The 19,198-nt window shown below is 31.8% G+C and overlaps 2 long non-coding RNA genes across 2 annotated transcripts; both read right to left on the bottom strand.

Moving 5' to 3' along the window:
• Window positions 1-5,671: 5,671 nt before the first annotated feature.
• On the bottom strand, window positions 5,672-11,780 carry LOC143051322 (uncharacterized). Its single transcript, XR_012970704.1, has 5 exons — window positions 11,739-11,780; window positions 10,542-10,572; window positions 9,120-9,397; window positions 7,298-7,325; window positions 5,672-6,008 (listed from the first exon to the last, which is right to left on the bottom strand). It is a non-coding gene; the product is annotated as an uncharacterized LOC143051322 (long non-coding RNA).
• A 711-nt stretch (window positions 11,781-12,491) lies between these two features.
• On the bottom strand, window positions 12,492-16,584 carry LOC143052649 (uncharacterized). Its single transcript, XR_012971194.1, has 3 exons — window positions 16,349-16,584; window positions 15,032-15,135; window positions 12,492-12,967 (listed from the first exon to the last, which is right to left on the bottom strand). It is a non-coding gene; the product is annotated as an uncharacterized LOC143052649 (long non-coding RNA).
• Window positions 16,585-19,198: the final 2,614 nt, after the last annotated feature.

The following is a 19,198-nucleotide window of genomic DNA, read 5'->3' as shown; positions in this document are numbered from 1 at the left end:
ACACTTGGCCTGATGTCAGACAAAAATTGAATTAAGCGCAGTAAAATTGACTAGACTTATCTATAGAATATGCTTGACAGAAGTTTAAAAGCTTGACTTAATTTTCAATTTACGAGTGCAGACAGAAGTTAGAAACACAATTTGTCAAATGATTAGGATAAAGTATGTTTTAGATTATGGTAATACTGTATATTGAAGGATATTGATGTATGTGACATCCTTCACTATTGCAACCATAATCCAGTTGCTTGAGTGTAAATCTCATGTGTAAAATGGAGTTAACTCTGGAAGTAAATAATTAAATTTGTATGTTTACAGCTAACCGGAAATATGAGTATTTTAAAAATTAAACCAAATACGTAGAAAACGTATAATTTCCGGAAATAGTTACAAAATAAAATAGTTGATTGGTATGAGAGACAAAGAGAAAAATATCATCCCAAGGTTCAAGTTGGTGTTGTAGACAACAAAATAATTATAGATGAACAGGAATTGTATAAAAATACATATGGTACTTGACAATATCAAACAAATATGAAAAGCATGTTCAAGTGATTTTATACACACATTTTATTTTTTCAGTTTTTGTTTATGTCGTCAAATATTTCAAACCGATGTCTAGTTCCTTCCTCGTCTGATCCATATACATGACCATTAAAATACCACGAACTGATAATATTGTCATCATGCTGTTGGTACAATCTATTTAGGAGACCCTGGTTGAGTTTTGTTATATCATCACCAATTCGAACTTTGAGTGCTTCGTTTATAGCCTTCTTTTTACGCAGAAGTCAAATTTTGGTATCCATTCTTAGAATTTTTATAAGAACTGGTCTTGGACTCCCTTCTTTCCCTGGTATTCTATGCATTGCAACAACTTCTGACGGGTTGATGTCTAATTTGACTTGGTTCTTTAGGTCATTAAAAAGAGAAAGTGGTAGGTCTTCATTTCGATTTTCTGGTACATGTAAGTGGTATATTTTCACATTTTTCTTACGCGAGTATTGTTTATTCCAGTTACCAAGCCGAACACTTTCAGTGGCTTTCTTGTTGTTTTCATCAACGACTTCCCTCATTTTCCTAAGATCAGAATGCAGACTAGCATTTTTTTCGAGGAGATTCCCATTTTCAAACTCAATAGTGTTTAATTTGTCATGTAGGTGAGATATTTTCGAATCATAATTGGTTTTTAATATCTCGACTTCTGACTTGACTTCAGACATAATCTCTTTTTTAATTTGCTTTTTCAAGTTTTTGGATAATGATTTAAATATCTCGGTCACTATCTCTGTAAGGTCAGATTTTTTCGGCACATTTTTCAGGGACTGCTTCATTTCATTAAGTTTGTTTTCAATACAAATACTATGATCCGAAGAACTAAAAAGAAAAGGGTGGAGACGTTTTGCTGGATTTATGATATTTTTTTTATCTCCATTTTTCTCTGTAAATGCTGATTCCTCAGCATTATTTGTGTTTTTTGGCTGACAGTTTATCGACTTTAGCGGTTGAAATAAAGCTGGTTATTTGTTGTTGTAGTTGTGACATATTATATGTGGCGATTTAAACTATGTCTGCGATCATGAAAGTTCACTTTATGTGTACATCTATATGTAAACATTGGCTAATTACTACTCACTCGGTCGTCAATTTTAAAACTCCTAATTTAAACTGCAATATTTACAGTTAAAGTTCTGCTTTTTTGAATATGTCAATTCAAATTAATTAGTAGTAACATCGATGAAATAGAAAAGACGTAAAGAATATCTCTAAATGCATAAAAACACAAACCTTCATGGGCGCCATCTTGAACGGTGCAATATGTCGAAGATGGCCGACAGCGGGGAACTTTGTTTAACATAGGACCGTGCCTATGGGAAATACATACAAATATCTTCTTTAAAGAACCACTGAATGGAATGAAACCAAACAAAGCATGAATATTCCTTACGAGGTGCTTACCAAGTGTTGTTACTTTGTAGCCGGCCCATCATCCAAGATTGCCGCCAGCGGAGGCGGACTTTGTTTAAGAAAGGACTCTATGAGAAATACATACACATGTCTTCTGCTAGATATTCATTGAATAGAATGAAACCAAACATAGCATGAATTCCCCTTATGATGTGCTGACGATGTATTGATACTTTGTAGCCGATCCATTCTCCAAGATGACTGCCAGGAGGAACTTAGTTTAACGTAGATTCCTATAGGAAATACATACAAAGGTCTTCTTTTTAGAGATCCACTGCTTGAAATGAAACTAAACATATCATAAATGTTCCTTATGAGGTGCTGAACAAGTGTTCTACTTCGTTTCTGATTTACTGTAAGATGGCTACCAGGATCTATTATTAAATCAAACCAAATCATAACTTAAGTAGATATAGGAAGATGAGTGCCAATGAGACAACTCTCCATCCAGATAACAAGTTAATAAAAGTACGGCCTTCAACATGGAGCCTTGGCTCACACCGAACAACAAGCTATAAATGGCCCAAAAATTACTAGTGTAAAATCATTCAAACTTGAAAACCAACGGTCTAATCTATATAAAAAAAACGAGAAACACATATAAATTACATAAACAAACGACAACTACTGTACATCTGATTCTTGACTCAGGACAGGTCCTATGTTAAGTATCTGTTTCGATTTTTTCTTTTCATTTTATATAATTTCAAAACCCCAAGTAGAGTCAGGTGAGCGACATAGGCTCTTGAGAGCCTCAAGATATTGATGTTATTTCTTCGAAAGTGTTTAGATTGCAACCAGGCTTGGTTTGTCATTATTGAATATATATCACAGATATTCAGTAAATAGATTTAACCGAGTTATCCTAACCGCATGCAATGCCGTCCATTTGTCCTCGGTTGAGAAACCAACGAATAAGATTTATCAAAGAACTTTCAGAGCAGGATCTGCTTAATCTTCCGGAGCACCTGATATCTACCCTAGTTATTGGTAGGATTCGTGTTGCTCTGTCTTAAGTCTTTTATATCGTCCTTGTAGACTGTAGTTTTTCTTTTTCTCCTAAGAACATGAAGATTATGAAAAATGTTATAGTTCCACAAAATGAATGATTATACAAAATGTTATAGTTCCACACCTTGTATCGTCAGTTTAAACATTACTGTAGCTTGTATGAGAATTCTCTGATATGCAGCTCCTTTAAGTCCAATGATTAAGTTGTATACATTATGTAACTAATTCCCAATGTTGCTTCAACTGCTATGTGCTTTATAACATTTATTGATGATAAATATTAAGAGGTGCACTGTGGGTGACGGAGATAGCTCTCTAAACATGTTTAAAAGGAGTCAATTTTGGGGTTTTTACCAGGCATCTATGGAAACAAGGAACGATAATCGATTGGGAAAAGACAAAGCAAATGAATCGCATGAACTCAAACGTAGAAAATTAAACGAATGAAACATTTCGAAGTAGATCTTCGTAATTTTTTAAGAGTAAACATATGTTAGCCACTGCTGGTTGAATACACTGCATCACACTTTTTTGAAGGCCATCTTTTACTGTATCAAATAGTAATAATAAGATGTGGTATGAGTACCAATAAGACAACTATCTAGCCAAGTCACAATTTATAAAAATAAACCATTATAGGTCAAGGAACGGTCTACAACACGGAGCCTTGACTCACACCGAATAGCAAGCTAGAAAGCCCCGACAAATGACTAGTGTAAAACCATTTATAGAATTGTTGAAATAAGTAAACATAAGCATTGCAATCATTACAAAAACGCTTAACTTTTTTAAAGAAAACTACACAAATCTCTAAAAAAATAATTTAAAATATTAAAATTAATCAAGGGTGCATAAGTAACTAGACGTATTGCTCTGCAATGCGTCTTCAGTCCTTCCACATACCCAATAAGGGATCGTAAGACTTTCCACTCGTTTCCTTCATTCTATCATTATCAAAAGCGTTACTCGTAGGCATTAAGAACATGTAAATATTAAATATGACGAGCACTTTTATATATTGTTGACTCTTGAGGGGCAGAACTACCTTCCGGATGTTCATGAACTCTTCAAAACATATAACTAGATATTAATAAAGAAATAGTACTTTCTGTTTTCAGGATGTGTTGTAGTAGACATGAACTCAAAGCTTTTTACATAAAAACCTGTTTCAAATTGATAGTATGTAATCATGAACCACTATGACACAGATAACTCATAATCATTTTATTAAATTGCATACTCAGTAATTGTAGATGAATCCTTAAAATCAAGGAGGCACCATTGTGTGTCCTATACCTGAACCGTAAAAATCGTTTGTTAACACACACAATAAATTTGACAGGTCAACAAGTTTTACCTTTTTAAACAGCTTAGGACTGATTAGCTCTATAATAATGTAAGGTAATGGGGTCATCTATAGTAAAGGTTGTAAATTGTAATGTTGTTGTGTATGAATGAAAGTTACATGGTTTACCTATAGTATGTTGTTGTTATTAATGAAGGAAAGTTACATTTGTTTTATTAAGAATGAACAATGAACATTACAAACATTAACATTAATTATATGGTTTAGGTCAGGCAGACCGAACAGAGATAATTTTCTCTTTTTGTATTGTTTTGTATATTTGATATGTTTTTCTGTAATTTTTTTCTACTTAGTTATATAATGTTCAAATACATTAGGTGTATCACATATGAAATTAATAAGACTGTAAAGCCAAAATTAAATGGCTAATTATTGTATCAATTTAACTTCTATTAATGTAAATGGCTTTGGAAACGATTTTAAACGCAACTGCATGTTACTTTGGTTGAACAAATTTCAAAGCGACATCATTTTCTTTCAAGAAATACACAGTATGGAATCATATAAAACTATATTCTGTATGTATGTGCATGTCCCAAGTCAGGAGCCTGTAACTCAGTAATTGTCGTTTGGTGACGTATCGTTGTTAATTTCTGTGTCAGTTTGGTCTCTTGTGGAGAGTTATCTCATTGGCAATCACACCACATCTTCTTTTTTATATATATATAGCCATCGAACATGCTTGATTTGGCATTTGTTGTACTTGAAATCGGATAATTAAAAACATTACATAAATGGCTATTAAAATACATTTTTTTTTTATCATTGTAACTTCTTTCTTAAATTAAAAAAAAAATAGGATATTGTCTGAAAACTTCAACAAATGTCCACTTTTTTATGAATAAAATCACAAAACTCGGAAACATAAAATCTGAAATTTGAAAAATCTGAAGGGAGCTTACGTCAAAAAATAAGCATTCCATCAAAGTTTAAGGAAAACAGATCACAGCATTTTTGAGTTCTTGTTCGAAGACTGGAATAAAACCCCAAAAATTGAAAAAGTGCGAATATGCACGAGCATAATGTATCAACTGAGATAGGTAACACCATACGATGCAGCAGCGGGTTGGTTATTGCTGAGAAATGAGAAATTGATAATTCGGAAGTTGAAATCGTCCTGTTTGTCATTTGATATCAGACAACTTATCATAAATCTTATAGAATAAAAACTAAATAAATGTTATTTGTCGATTTGTAAGTATACTTCTGACTATCATTTATTTTATATATGTTTATATGTTTGATATAGCTAAGTTAATTTAAACAACATGATAAACTGTTTAATGATAAAAAAGAAAATTGTGAATTATCTATCTTAAACCTGCCAACATAAAAAAAGTGTTAAATTACATAAATAGATGTCGACAATATCTTAGTTTTTATACTTTGTACATGTAAATTTGTATTTGAGTCCACCTGCATTTACTCGTTCAAGTGCCATCACCAAACTATGGATGGTTTTGATCTTTGACTTTTTTTTTCCACGTCATAAGTATATCTTCTACCAAACCAGATAAATCTCTTGGAAAACTGAACAAACTCTGCTCAACTTCTCTGAAACTTAATCCTAGCTCTATTCCTAATTGCAACGGACAATTCCCTATCTGCTTTGACAATTCTTTTAAATCTTGATCAGTCGGGGTGTCCTGGTGATTGTAGTCTGCTTTTTTATGTAAAAAGATTAGATAAAAGAAATGAATTAACATAGTAATTTATAATCGTAATGCCTCTGCATTGACACAGTACGTGGCCCTTATTGCTTTTGCACTTCTTACCCTTCCGATTTCTATAACGTTTCTAGTGTTATTCTTTTTGCTCAATTGTAATTAATTGTTAATTTGTATTGATTCATTACAACAAATCTTTTCAGAAAATTAAACAAACCGTTTCCAGGCAAAATGTTTTAAAGTAAACGAATAAAGCATCTGCTACAATTTGCGCATAGTAAACAGTTAGCTTGAAGTAAAGCAAATCGGATAGCATATTCATTTGACCAGTTTTAGTTAACTTCAGACCGCATAATGACTTATTTCTCGTGATTTTAGTTGTGTACTGATTTGTTTTGTTCGTCATTTTTTTTTTGTCTGATTTTCTTTTCGTATTCATCACGGGAAATTGTTCATAATTAGTTATACATGTAGGTATTTTCGATTCGCATATACATTCTCAAGTTATCTAGAACGTATGCATGATTGGTTTCTAATAAGCCTGTATCGCTCACCACGGTCTATGTGCATATTAAACAAAGGACACACATGGATTCATGACAAAATTGTGTTTTTGTGATGGTGATGCTTTTGTAGATCTTACTTCACTAAACATTATTGCTGCTTACAATTATCTCTATCTATAATAAACTTGGACAAGTAGTTTCAGAGGAAAATATTTTGTAAGATTTATAAAATTTATGAAAATTGTTAAAAATTGACTGTAAAGGACAATAACTTCTCAAGGGGTTAATTGATTATTTTTGTCATTTTGACTTATTTGTAGGTCTTACTTTACTGAAATTTTTTGCTGTTTATATAGTTTATCTCTTTATAAAATAATATTGAAGATACATGTAATAACCAAAAATCAATTCAGGGGTAGAAACCCAAGAAAACGGATTGTTTGATTCATCTGACAATTTCAGGGCAGACATATTTCAACCTGATTAACAATTTAACCCCATGTCAGATTTGCTCTAAATGCTTTTCAACTAAATATCCTAGTGATGATTGTGTCCAGGTTTGGTTAAGTTCGGCTTAGTAGTTTCAGAGAAGAAGACTTTTGTAAAAATTAACTGACGAAGGACGCCGACGAACAACGACGAACGACGGACACCAAGTGATGAGAAAAGCATACTTGGCCCATTGTGCAAGGTGAGCTAAACAATTAGATTTTCTTTGTGAATATTCGGAAAGTTTTACATTCAACACTTACATTGTAATCCTAAGTTATATAACTTACCAACTGGCTTTGATTTCTCTCTTAAGACCTAATAAAAAAGAAAATTAATTATAGCGAAAGAAGGGACGTTAGTTATATTTTCAATGCGACAACAACTACTCTACCCATAATTAACAATTAACAAAAGGATCCTAAATATTCTTTCAACTATAAACAAGAAACGTTGCAGATCGTTCAAAGGTATGCGTGTTTAACAGCTCTGTATTTCAATCTGACTGACTACATAATGTAAATTTATTGGTCGCCACGTCTTGTAGCGGATACATTTAATATATAATTTTCATAAATTAAATGTTTTGGTAAATCAAAAATCTATTTACCTGTATTGATATTTTTCTGTTTTTATTACGTTCATACAATTATATACTGAGTTATAGTAGTCGGGGAAATAAAATTACCTATTTTACTATATATCAGCTATCATTTTCTATTATACTTAGTACACAATATATTGACTTTTTTCAAATTACCAGCATTGAACTATTGGCCAGTCAGAAGTTTCCATAGATTGGACCATGTGGACCTCGACGAATCTTTTTCGCCACAAGCGTCATTAAATTTTTTGGAAATTCAAATGCAGCTATGGGATTAGGGTATTTTGAAGATATCACGGCAGTAGCAAAATACATGTATCATGTACTTTGTAAAACTCTAGATTCTACTGACGAGGAAAGTAAATACTATGCCTCCGAAAGCTGATTTAATGATTAAAGGAGTTCGCTTCTCACTTTCAAAATAATAAGCTTTTCAAAATGCTAGTAAATATTGATAAGTGATAAATAAAGGAAGCAAAAGAGCAATAAAATATAGAGGTCAATGTGCTTGTTATTATCCTTCAAAATTTTGGCTGGAAAATGTTCTCTCTTGACTTTTCATAGCTTAATCATTGACAAGTATCAAAAATCAATTAATAGCTTGGCATTATACATGTGAAAGATTTATAAAAAGAAAAATGGGGGTAATTGGGCAAAATTTTTAAGGCATTCAAATGGATAAAACCAGAGAATTTCGAAAATCTTACAAACATTCCAAAACATGACAAGCGAACATCCTTAAGTCTAGGTTGCCGGGTGTTCTAAAGCAATTGACACAGTGCAGGCGGTTTTGTCTCGCTATCCAAATAGCAGTAGTTTAAATATGTGATAACTTGATGACAGACATGCTTTATTGAATAACTTATTATCTTACAGGTCTGACACCATACACTGTATATACATAGTCGATAATTTATCAAAACAATGTTCAATATATCTTTCAATGGGTCCTTTAACCCTGCTTGTACATGTGTGGCATGTTGGAGACACGTCCTGCATTGTGTATGTATAATCATATATATTCCAGATGAAACGTATACACATGTATCGTGCTGATAATTTGAATGGTCCAGGGTGCCTTTGCATATTTGTCAATTACCTGATATATCAATATTTTACTATGGAAGTTTACCACAATATATCTTCCCTGATGAGAGAAAACAGAACAATGGAGACGGTTTTTTATTAGATGATTTATACTTTGTTTTCTTCTTATTTCTTTAGTTTTGTTGTGTGTGTGTTTTTTTGTGATTACTGTGGTATCAAAATGAGAGAAGATTGCACATATTGCACATAAAATATTTAATGTTAATAAACTATTATATTCCTCACAGTGAGAAAAAAAAAGCTATTAAAACATTCAGTGACTTTCACTATCATTCGCACTTACGTTTGTAATTTGAAAATTTTGAAAATGAGATAATTCTGGTCATCACAACAGCATATTTTGTTGTCGATAAATTTTCCTACAAATATATTTAGCGTAATACATCACTCAATAGTTATACCTGACATATGATGTGTTTATCGAGGTTCACTTTCGTCAAGGCTTCGGCAAGGTCTTTGAAGGTAGATTTTGATCCAGAAAGCTTCCATTTGTGTAGAGCCATCGCCATTTTCCCGTATGCGCTGTGACCTTCATACATATCAATAGTATTCTCCCATTCCCTTCCCTCCATTCCCAAGTGAATGAAAAAATCTTTAAATGACGAAATTCCCATCTGGCTAACCAATCTAACCAGATGCTTATCACTTGGCTCTGTTTTCAATTCATCCATGGATAGACCTTTAAATTATACTTATTTATCATTTATCAATTACGAAATTTAAAGAACAAGTGAAGATAAATGGTTTGGTGTTATCTACATACAAAAAGACTAAAAATGACAAACAATGACTTGTAATTGGACAATGCAAAACTTATCCAATTGATTATCATAAAGGAATGTGTTTCGATTGTCAATAAGAAAACTATCCATTAAAGTTTAAATGATGTTGATGTAAGACACGTTAGGCAACCATAATACAGTCAAAAATAAGTAAAACCCAAAATCATATATATAGCTATAAACGTCCCCGTTATGCACAATATAAAACCATTCATAAAACAAAACCAAAGGCATAATTTACAACATGACGATCTACAAACACAAAAATGAACCCTTCCATTGACTTGCATCGGAACAAACTTAAAAATCAGTTAAAAAATTGGAGAGGGTTCACTTTCTGGTGATTTAATGCAAACACACGTCTTTTAAAAACACAAACAGGGGGTTTGAGCTCAATCATAAATTCATAACACAGAAAAGACACAAGGTAATGTTCGGAGAGTAATGGCTGTTACTGACAGCGAGTTCAAGGCCAATAACAACTAAGTGTATTTAAAAACATGTATCGAAGACTATAGTGTACGCATTTTAAATCCAATATATCTAGTTTCAAGTTTTTAATGACTAAATATATGTTCAATAGCATATTGTTTTCTTTTACTCTGATTGTGATATCGTTTTCGTTTTACTTAATCTGTGTTATATTTGTTATCTTTATCCTGTATGTTTTTTTTTTTAAATCTATTTTTTTTTTTGCAATGCTTTATTCGTATGGCACTGTGGTGATATGCATTCATTAGATGACGCACGTATTGTTTAAACAATTATAAGCCTGATATTTTGTATGAGTTACAAAGCTGTTGGAGTAGTTTTTGTATAATATCAATAAAGGGCGAACATAGCGGCACGTATTAACTAAGATTTTTAAACGCCAAAGGTTTCAGTATTTACTTTTACATAGTATATAGTAACTTGGACCGTGCAAGGGCTGTATAGCTACATGTAGTCAATGTCGTTTAACACTTCCATTTGTTGTAACTTAGATAGAGAGTTGTCTCATTTGCGGTTAATCCACATATGTTTATTTCTATAAATATATACCTTGACACCCACTTCTGCACTTCTCTTGTGACTGCAATTGTATAAACTAAAGTGTCATCGTAATTCTTAATCAAATAACATGTTAGTAATTATAGCAAAATTTGGAACAAATAATGAAATGAAAAGTAATATCAAAGTTTAAAAACAATCTAAATTATTAAGGTTAATGTATTATGTTTATAACTGTATTCTTGTATAAACATGTGTTTCTACTTTCATGACTGTATGGATCTGTGGAATTAATTGATCATGTAGATGCCAAAGAAATTGAAATCTGATGAAAAATCAAAAGAAAGAGGAAAAGCAGATGTTACCAAAACGTTATTAAAATTACCAAATGAAAAACTAACTTCTTCGTGATAACACGAATTCAATAAAAAGAATTATTAAAGAAATATCAAGAAAATTCATAAGGTGTTGCCTTTTATCTATTACCAGTTGATGGGTCTTATTATTGATGTACTGATAGTACCAGAATTATCGTCGGCTATGACGTCAGTGAAAAGCTCTGACATTTCAATTGTAAAAAAACGTTTTGGTTAATAATGAAAAACATTTAGTCCGTTTGAATGTGTGTCGGCATTATTATTTTTTTTTTTTTGTTAAAAGTTGTTTCCTCTTCAAGTTAATGTGTTTACCTCAGTTTTAGTTAATGGTCCATATTTATTTAATTCAGATTGATTTATGACAAGTTCTCGAAACTCTCGCACGCGAAAATAAGTTGGTTTACAGTATGGCTTATCCTCATAAATATGGACTTTAGATACAATTATATCATGATGATCATGATGATCATTCATCATTTTAATACTTATGTAAAATCCTAATCAATCACGCTTACACTGAACATTAGGATTTGTTTTTTACAATTTAGGGTAAATTTTCTTAAAACAACTTCAATTATGTAGCAACTGTAATTCTGAAGATTTATTTAAACATAAACCAACACTTACTAGGAATTAATACTACTAAAGGCAATTATAAACTCCTGAAGTGAAGCGCATTCAAAAGCATCCCCCTTTTTTGTGTAGCAAACGATAATAATTGATGTTGTATGCACTATTGATAAAATATAATTAACATCTGTATATATAATATTTAAAGTGTAAGCTCCATCACTTCATACGATGTGTATATATGTAGTTTAGATCAGTGGCAATGCGTCAAGATCAGTACAATCATGATATATAATCTTACCCTGTCGAAAAACCAGTACTTTAAGTATCGTGTATCATGCTTCGTTCCCCTGTTACCATGGTTACATTGAAAACTGTCCTTTTTCATTACTTTTGGTGACGATATATAGCAAATGTTATTGCCGCATTGAATGCCTACTTCTAAAGTGTATAATTCTGACAGAAATATTGATTTCGTTCTTTTACCGAAGCTGTTATAATGAAATAATAGACAGGACTCCAGATTTTTAGTGAGGCATTCTTGAACACTGGCTGCAACATCCGGTGATAAATGTAACGATTTTTTGTGTGTCATACAAACCATAACTCGATTATCCTCTAACCATATTCTGAGTTCATTATCTTCACTAACGGTAAAAATTGCAGCCTTCTGATACAGACATGGTTTGCTGTCATTTTTCAGAGGCCACAGGTTGAGTGATGCTCCAATTATTTTGTAAGCCAGTGCAGTAGGAATAGAATGACGGGCTAATGAATACCTTAGATATATCGTTTGTTCTCCTTGTCTGTCGATCGAATTGAAATCCGATGGTCGTATAGCCTTGATCATGCATGGTACCAGGTATACATCATTAGTATGTGTGAAAGCCTTTGGTATTATGAGAATGTCTAAATGTATTAGAAGCTTTGTTACAAATTCTTTGGTGACATCATCGGGCATGTATGTATGCACATGGGATTGTTGCCAAAGCTTTAAAAGGTTTGTTTTGCAGATTTGTCCAGATTCCTTCATTTTTTTGATTTAAGTCTATGATCTACTGGAAAGAATTTTTCATCTGTTACAAATGACCTCAATATATTAACCATAGTAGGAGGATGAATGACGATAAATTTGTCTAACCCTGACAAATTGTAATACATCAGCTTACCAAGAGAATGTTGAACTAAAAGAAAGTCGTTTAACTGACTTTCGTTCAAGGCAAGGTCATTATTTAACTTGTTAACGCTATGAAGGTCCTCCTTTGTTATTATATGCACATGCTTCATTCTCATGTTGGCAATTTGAAGCTCTAATGGGACCCATTGCATAGGTCGCCGCTGACCCCAGGATAACTGTTTCATTGCAAACTGAACCACTTGATTTGTCAAGCGTCGAATTTCGGCGTCATTTTTATCTAATCCGTTGATGAAATATACTGTTTCTAGATAAATGTGATGTTTCTTCTCGTGCTTGTAGAAAATTTCATTTATATCTTTGATGAAATGTTTCTTCAATTCTGCGGCATTACTCTAAAAGAAGTAAATAGCAGAAATAATGAATATCGTTATATTTATTGACTTCCTGATAATTTCCAAAGTTCCTTAATGATGTACGATTATGTAAAACATGTTTGTGAATATCATATCTGAAAAGCTTTTGCAATTGGTAGATTCACAATGTTATATTTTGTTGTCGTTTTCTACCACATCATTATACGACAGTGTTCAACAGTTAAACATTTTGACATTGATGCAAATACCACCAAACACATATCAATAACCAAACAACATCGAAAGAAAACCGATGATACTATGTGTTATAAAATGTATTGGATGAGAGAGTTGCAAGAAAAAAGTTATAAAGTATTCACTGTTTTGTATTGTATTATTCATTAATGTTTATTGCAACGTTTTTATTGTTGTTATTAAATGCAATATCAGTACTTAGTTCAAATATATAATCTTAAATTAATCCTAATTCTAATGACGTCATTTTTTCGTCATTTTTCATTTTTTGATGCTCTGTTTTACTAATTCTAATGACGTCATTTTTTCGTCATTTTTCAGTTTCAAATAGGACGTCACTTGGCGTAGAGGTTTAAACGTATTCGGATGTGTCTACTTTTGTGTTTCAAATGTCTGGTTATATTAATGTATTTCAGTTGTTTCCTGTAATTAGTTAATACTTCAGCTTTATCATGTACATCTTTTGAATATTCATTTTATTAAATTTACTGTTTGCAAAAGTATAAATTACTCTAAATTATAGGGATTTTCTGGTAACTTAACGGAAAACCCTTGCCGTTTTTGGCACAACCTTTTTGATCTTTTGGTCCTCGATGCTGTTCAACTTTGTACTCGTTTCGGCTTTCAAACTTTTGTATCTGTGCGTCACGCATAGGTCTTGTGTGGACAAAATACACTTCTGGCGTATTAATATTTTGAACTTGTTGCCTTTTGTTGGCTGTTGTTCGTGTGATTCTTTGTCTATTGTGTTCTCCAATTTATTTATATTGTAGTCCTGTGTTGTCATTTTGATGTTATATTTCACATGGCCATAAAAGTGCGAGGTTTGGCATGCCACAAAACCAGGTTCAACCCACCATTTTTTCCTTTAAAAATGCCCTGTACCAAGTCAGGAATATGGTCATTGTTATATTATAGTTCGTTTCTGTGTGTATTACATTATAACGTTGTGTCGTTTGTTTTCTCTTATTTTTGAGTGTAAATTCACATTGCGATAAGACGTGTCACGGTACTTGTCTATCCCAAATTCATGTATTTGGTTTTGATGTTATATATATATGTTATATTTGTTATTCTCGTGGGATTTTGTCTATATGTGTTACATTTTAGTGTTATGTCGTTGTTCTCCTCTTATATTTAATGCGTTTCCCTCGGTTTTAGTTTGTTATCCCGATTTTGTTTTTTGTCCATGGATTTATGAGTTTTGAACAGCGGTATACTACTGTTGCCTTTATTTATAATTACTTCTTTGCTTCTCAACTGAGTAGTGATACGACACTCGTTAACGATACCTCCGAATACAGGATTTTCGCAATGTGTTGAAAACCCGTGGATGACCTGGTGCTGTTTTTATTAGTTCTTACTTATCAATTAGGTTGTTATTTTTCTAAATCGAATTTTCATATGTTTTATGATTGGGCATTTTATAGCTGACAATATGGATGTATTTCTCATTGTCGAAGGCATCACAGGTGCCAATGATTTCTTGTTGACGATTTCTTGGTTTTTGTAATTGGATTAAGGACTTTTAGTTTTGAATTTCCTCGGAGATCTGTTTTTTGGCGATTTTGCCTTTTACATCTACTTCGTATGAACTTTCTTATATCCAATCATACCACAGCTTCTTATTTGTATTATGATAAGTTAAATCATTAAAGACTCAGCAAAACACGAAATGCAAACATTTTAATATCCAAAGACAGACTGAAAATAACGTTAGAATTCTACACTAAAATTACTTAAAACTGTAGATAGGTATAGAACATGTATAATATTCGCGATTATAATTTTGTAATTGATTGAGCTACATGTATATGGTTGTGAAATTGCTCTAAGATGTTTATTTACCTCACACTGGTCCCTGTGTGTTGCAGCAAACATAATCATTGGCATAATGTCTGCTGTATCTTCAATATATGCCAAAACAGAATCAACCCAGTGTTTAAGTACGTCTGAAGCACAACAAAATTTTTGATTACTACTATCGATAACTGTCAAATCAATATATTTATAGAAGTTTCCATACATTTTATTGTAACTTAACGTTACTTAATTATTATGTATGGTAAATACATAATTTTGAAACGTAAATTGGATAAGAGGTGGATATTGAATAAATATTACAATGATTTTATGAGACAATGTCTGGTATATTCAGTTATTATATGTAATCATTAAATTTCAGAAGTGATGCAAACTTCTTAAACTATTATTTATTTCGTGATTTATTATCAAAACAAATAAAATTAAAACGTAAAACACAATATATTAAAGGAAAACATTTGCAGTTACCAACTTAATTTGGTAGATATTTTCTATTGTACATCTGCCTTTAAATTTCAATTGTATATTCGTTCGATTCTCGTCGGCCTTTGTAAAAAAAATCACATTATAAATAACCTTGTATTTCAAATATTGAACATAATTTTACCGTGGGTCGAAGACGTTCGTACGGTTTGACTAAAATAAACATTGAAGGTCAAATACAAGTGATTCGGTCAACTCTACATGATTCCTTCTGTTGTAACCAACATTAATTTCAAGTCTTGTAGTAAAGTCCTGAGTGTTGCCTTGTCGTTCATGAAAGATTGCCGGATTTTTTAATATCTTTTTTTTTCATATGATCTACATGCGGTATTTGTTTCAAAATATAAATGCAAATTTGACCTTCTAAACAATTTTTATCTAAAGTATCCGATTTGCTTGGTTTCTCTGTGCATTCAGTTAGATTGCTCGTTTAGTGTTATTTATTTTATCAATTATCTTACATATCTTTCAATAAATTTGTTAATTACGGTGCCTTTAAAATACTGAATATATCTTTCAGTTGGCACAAAATACATATACGTTTATCATTAACAATTAGAATGGTAGGCTTTATTTCAATCTTCGTAATGATATGTCTCAACTATTAGTTTGTTTATGTTTAAAGGGGCCTGTGTCCTGTGTTCAAGCTTTCCCCAAAAGTATTTGACAATGCTTGTTTCGCACGCTTTTTGTTGACCTTTTGAGTGCATTGGAGATGTCGAACTATTTCACACAATCTAAAATTTAATCAGGCAATGGAAATATAGTTTTAAACAATAAATATGTGATAAAAAGACTAAATGAATCATCGTTTTGGTGATTATGCATAATGATATTTAAGGTTAACATGATACTAACCTTTAGCGGTAACTCCATCTATCTCCTCATGTAAACCATATCTTCCGTCAAACATCAGAAGAAAAGACCCGGTATGCTGTATGAAGAGTTGATGGGTCATGTCATATGATTTCTGGCCACCAAAGTCAATCAGGTCAGAAGGTGCTATTTGTATTTTATATTGCCGATTTCGCACTTCCTCTAAAATATCTGTTTGAAGTTGCAGCTTCTGGAATTCTAAGGTTTGGATTTCTGTTGGTGCCGTGGATGTGCGTTCGTTTAAAATGTCAGTACTTAAATTTTTCTGGTCAGGTTTCGCTACGGATAACAATTTATCATGCCCCAACTCGTGTTTTGAAATGTTGATAGTGTCCTTACATCTCTGAAGAGTTTTAGCTTGAGAAGCACCGTCTGTTGTATCTGTTGAACTGGCATGAATTTGCTTACTTAAACTGGATGTTTGCCCTTGTGTTACCATTCCAGATGTTTTGCGAACATCTGGTGCACCTCGAAGAATTTTTGCAATTACTCCATGACCACGTTCACCTGTATAAGTAAAAAGACAGTTGTGTGGAACTTTAATAAACACTAACGTCAGCTGACCTTAAACAGATACATTAAGTTAAACGTAAATTCAGCGTAATTATGCATCAATTTTCAAGCCTATAACATGTAAAAAGAAGTTTATAAATACAAGTATAAACGACACTTTAAAATAGGTAAAATAAGCATTCTCCCAAACCCGTTTTTGAATTTACCGTAAACAGAAACTCAAATATACTCATATTGAAAGTGAGGGACATATACAAACCGACATAGTTGAACAGTTGTATTACCAGAAAATACGTTCATTATTACAAGCATAATACGTGCATTTCTTGCTCTGAAATTTCATGAAATTTAAATTGTCAAATTAACACTGAAATGGACGAATATCTATTTGCTTCTTTTAAATGTTTTGCTCTTTTTTCTCAATTTTATTGCCTCTATTACAAAATAATTTTCCTCATTCTAGTATATAAAAGTCTCATTCCGTAGTTCATGTTCTAATTTTATAAGTTCATGAAGTTAAAAAACAAACTTATTTTAAAATTTCTTCACGAAGCATTAAGTACTAGTTTGACCGTTGTTTTCCAAATTTAAAACATCGGAATTTTGAAATAATTTTTCGTTTTTAGAATAGATATAGGAAGATGTGGTGTGAGTGCCAATGTGACAACTCTCCATCCAAATTACAATTTAAAAAAAAGTAAACCATTAGAAGTCTGTTTAATTCAATTTCGATAAAATAAATTAAAAACATCGATAATTTGTTATTGATTTGCAAGCCAATAATATAACTTATTTGAACACAATTTTATCCGACCTTCGAATACGCATGTGTAAATCATGTTCAGTTATTAACAAAAAGATATGAATGTCAATATCGGGGAAAAAACTACAGATCAACGGGGATAATTCATTTCGTGTATTTCTTCTGCGCACACAAAATCATTCTTATTTAGGTGAACAATGATTCACGTTTGTTTTTATTTCAATGATATGAATTGTAACTAACCTAAAAATTACCACTATACGATTTGCGTGTCTGTCTGTGCATTTTATTTAGGTTTATGTATATACATGTATCGAGTCTTGTCACTATCAGCGTTCTAGGAAGTTAACTTGATCGTAAAGTAGATGGCTTCTACTCTAGCATACAATCAAAATGATATCAAAGACACTCCATGCATTGTAAATTGTTTTTTTAGAGTGTTGCAATCTGCATATTCATCTGGGTATGTTATTAATCACATATTAAATTTGAGTCAAAAAGGATAATGTTACATTAATTATATCAATAGCAAACTAGTGTATCAATTGGAATTAAAATGAGACAAATTTATTCGTTTTACACTATTTTAAACGTACCCTTTTTGAGGGGGACCATTTTCTCGTTTTCAATATCAATACCATTCCTTCCAAAAAATATTACCAGTCCATCTGTTGAAATCCACTTTTGCGGAATTTTTTCACCAATAAGCACACTTGCTAAGGTACTCTTTCCTGCTCTACATGGGCCACCTAACAATCAACAGGATAATAAATAATGATTATAAAAAATAAATATGCATTCAGGTTTTAAGTGCTCTTCGATGTTGTATAAGGTTTCATAATTTCAAATATTTTGGACATGATCAACGCGGAAGAAACATTAAATGTCGAAATGTGTTCTAGTATACCTCCATTGGTACTATTAATGTTATGTATAGCAAAATACATACATGTTCGTAGTATCTGATTCTATATGAATTGCGGCAAAACGTTATATTTATTTGATATGCATAATCAAAATATGATAGCCATGTGGATAAATATGGCATTAGTAAATATGATGCCTTACCCTGTCGTTCCTTTGCTAAACAGTGAAAAGCGATAGTATTAGAGCGGCAAAACATGGTATATATTTTCCTTTGTTAGTAAATCTATGTCGCAGCAGTCGAACAAATGTGTATTTATTTGATATATATTCATGTTTTAGATTGTATAACTTGTAATTGAAATCATATAAAAAGTTGAAATTATATATTAATATTTGATAAGCTTAAATACACAAATCTAAACTGTCAAGTTTAGAAAAAAAAATATAGTTTGTGCAGACCTATATCAAACATTCAAAGGGAATTCTTTAAAATAAAATCAGTGACATAATCTTAACTAAATCAATAGTAACTATGGCAGAATCGCCTGAGGTCATATTGTGTGTCGTCAATTGCCAATTACAACTGATCATCATTGGCAATATATGTATATGTATATTTTGGAGCAGACAAATCAATTTGTAAAGTTGTTATTCCTCGTACAAGTCATCAAGCTGGTTTAATAGCATTT

This window comes from Mytilus galloprovincialis, chromosome 11 (genome assembly GCF_965363235.1).
Source record: "Mytilus galloprovincialis chromosome 11, xbMytGall1.hap1.1, whole genome shotgun sequence".
NCBI lineage: Eukaryota > Metazoa > Mollusca > Bivalvia > Mytilida > Mytilidae > Mytilus > Mytilus galloprovincialis.
Note: the sequence above shows the minus strand (reverse complement) of the source record. Positions and strands in the feature narration are given on the sequence as shown.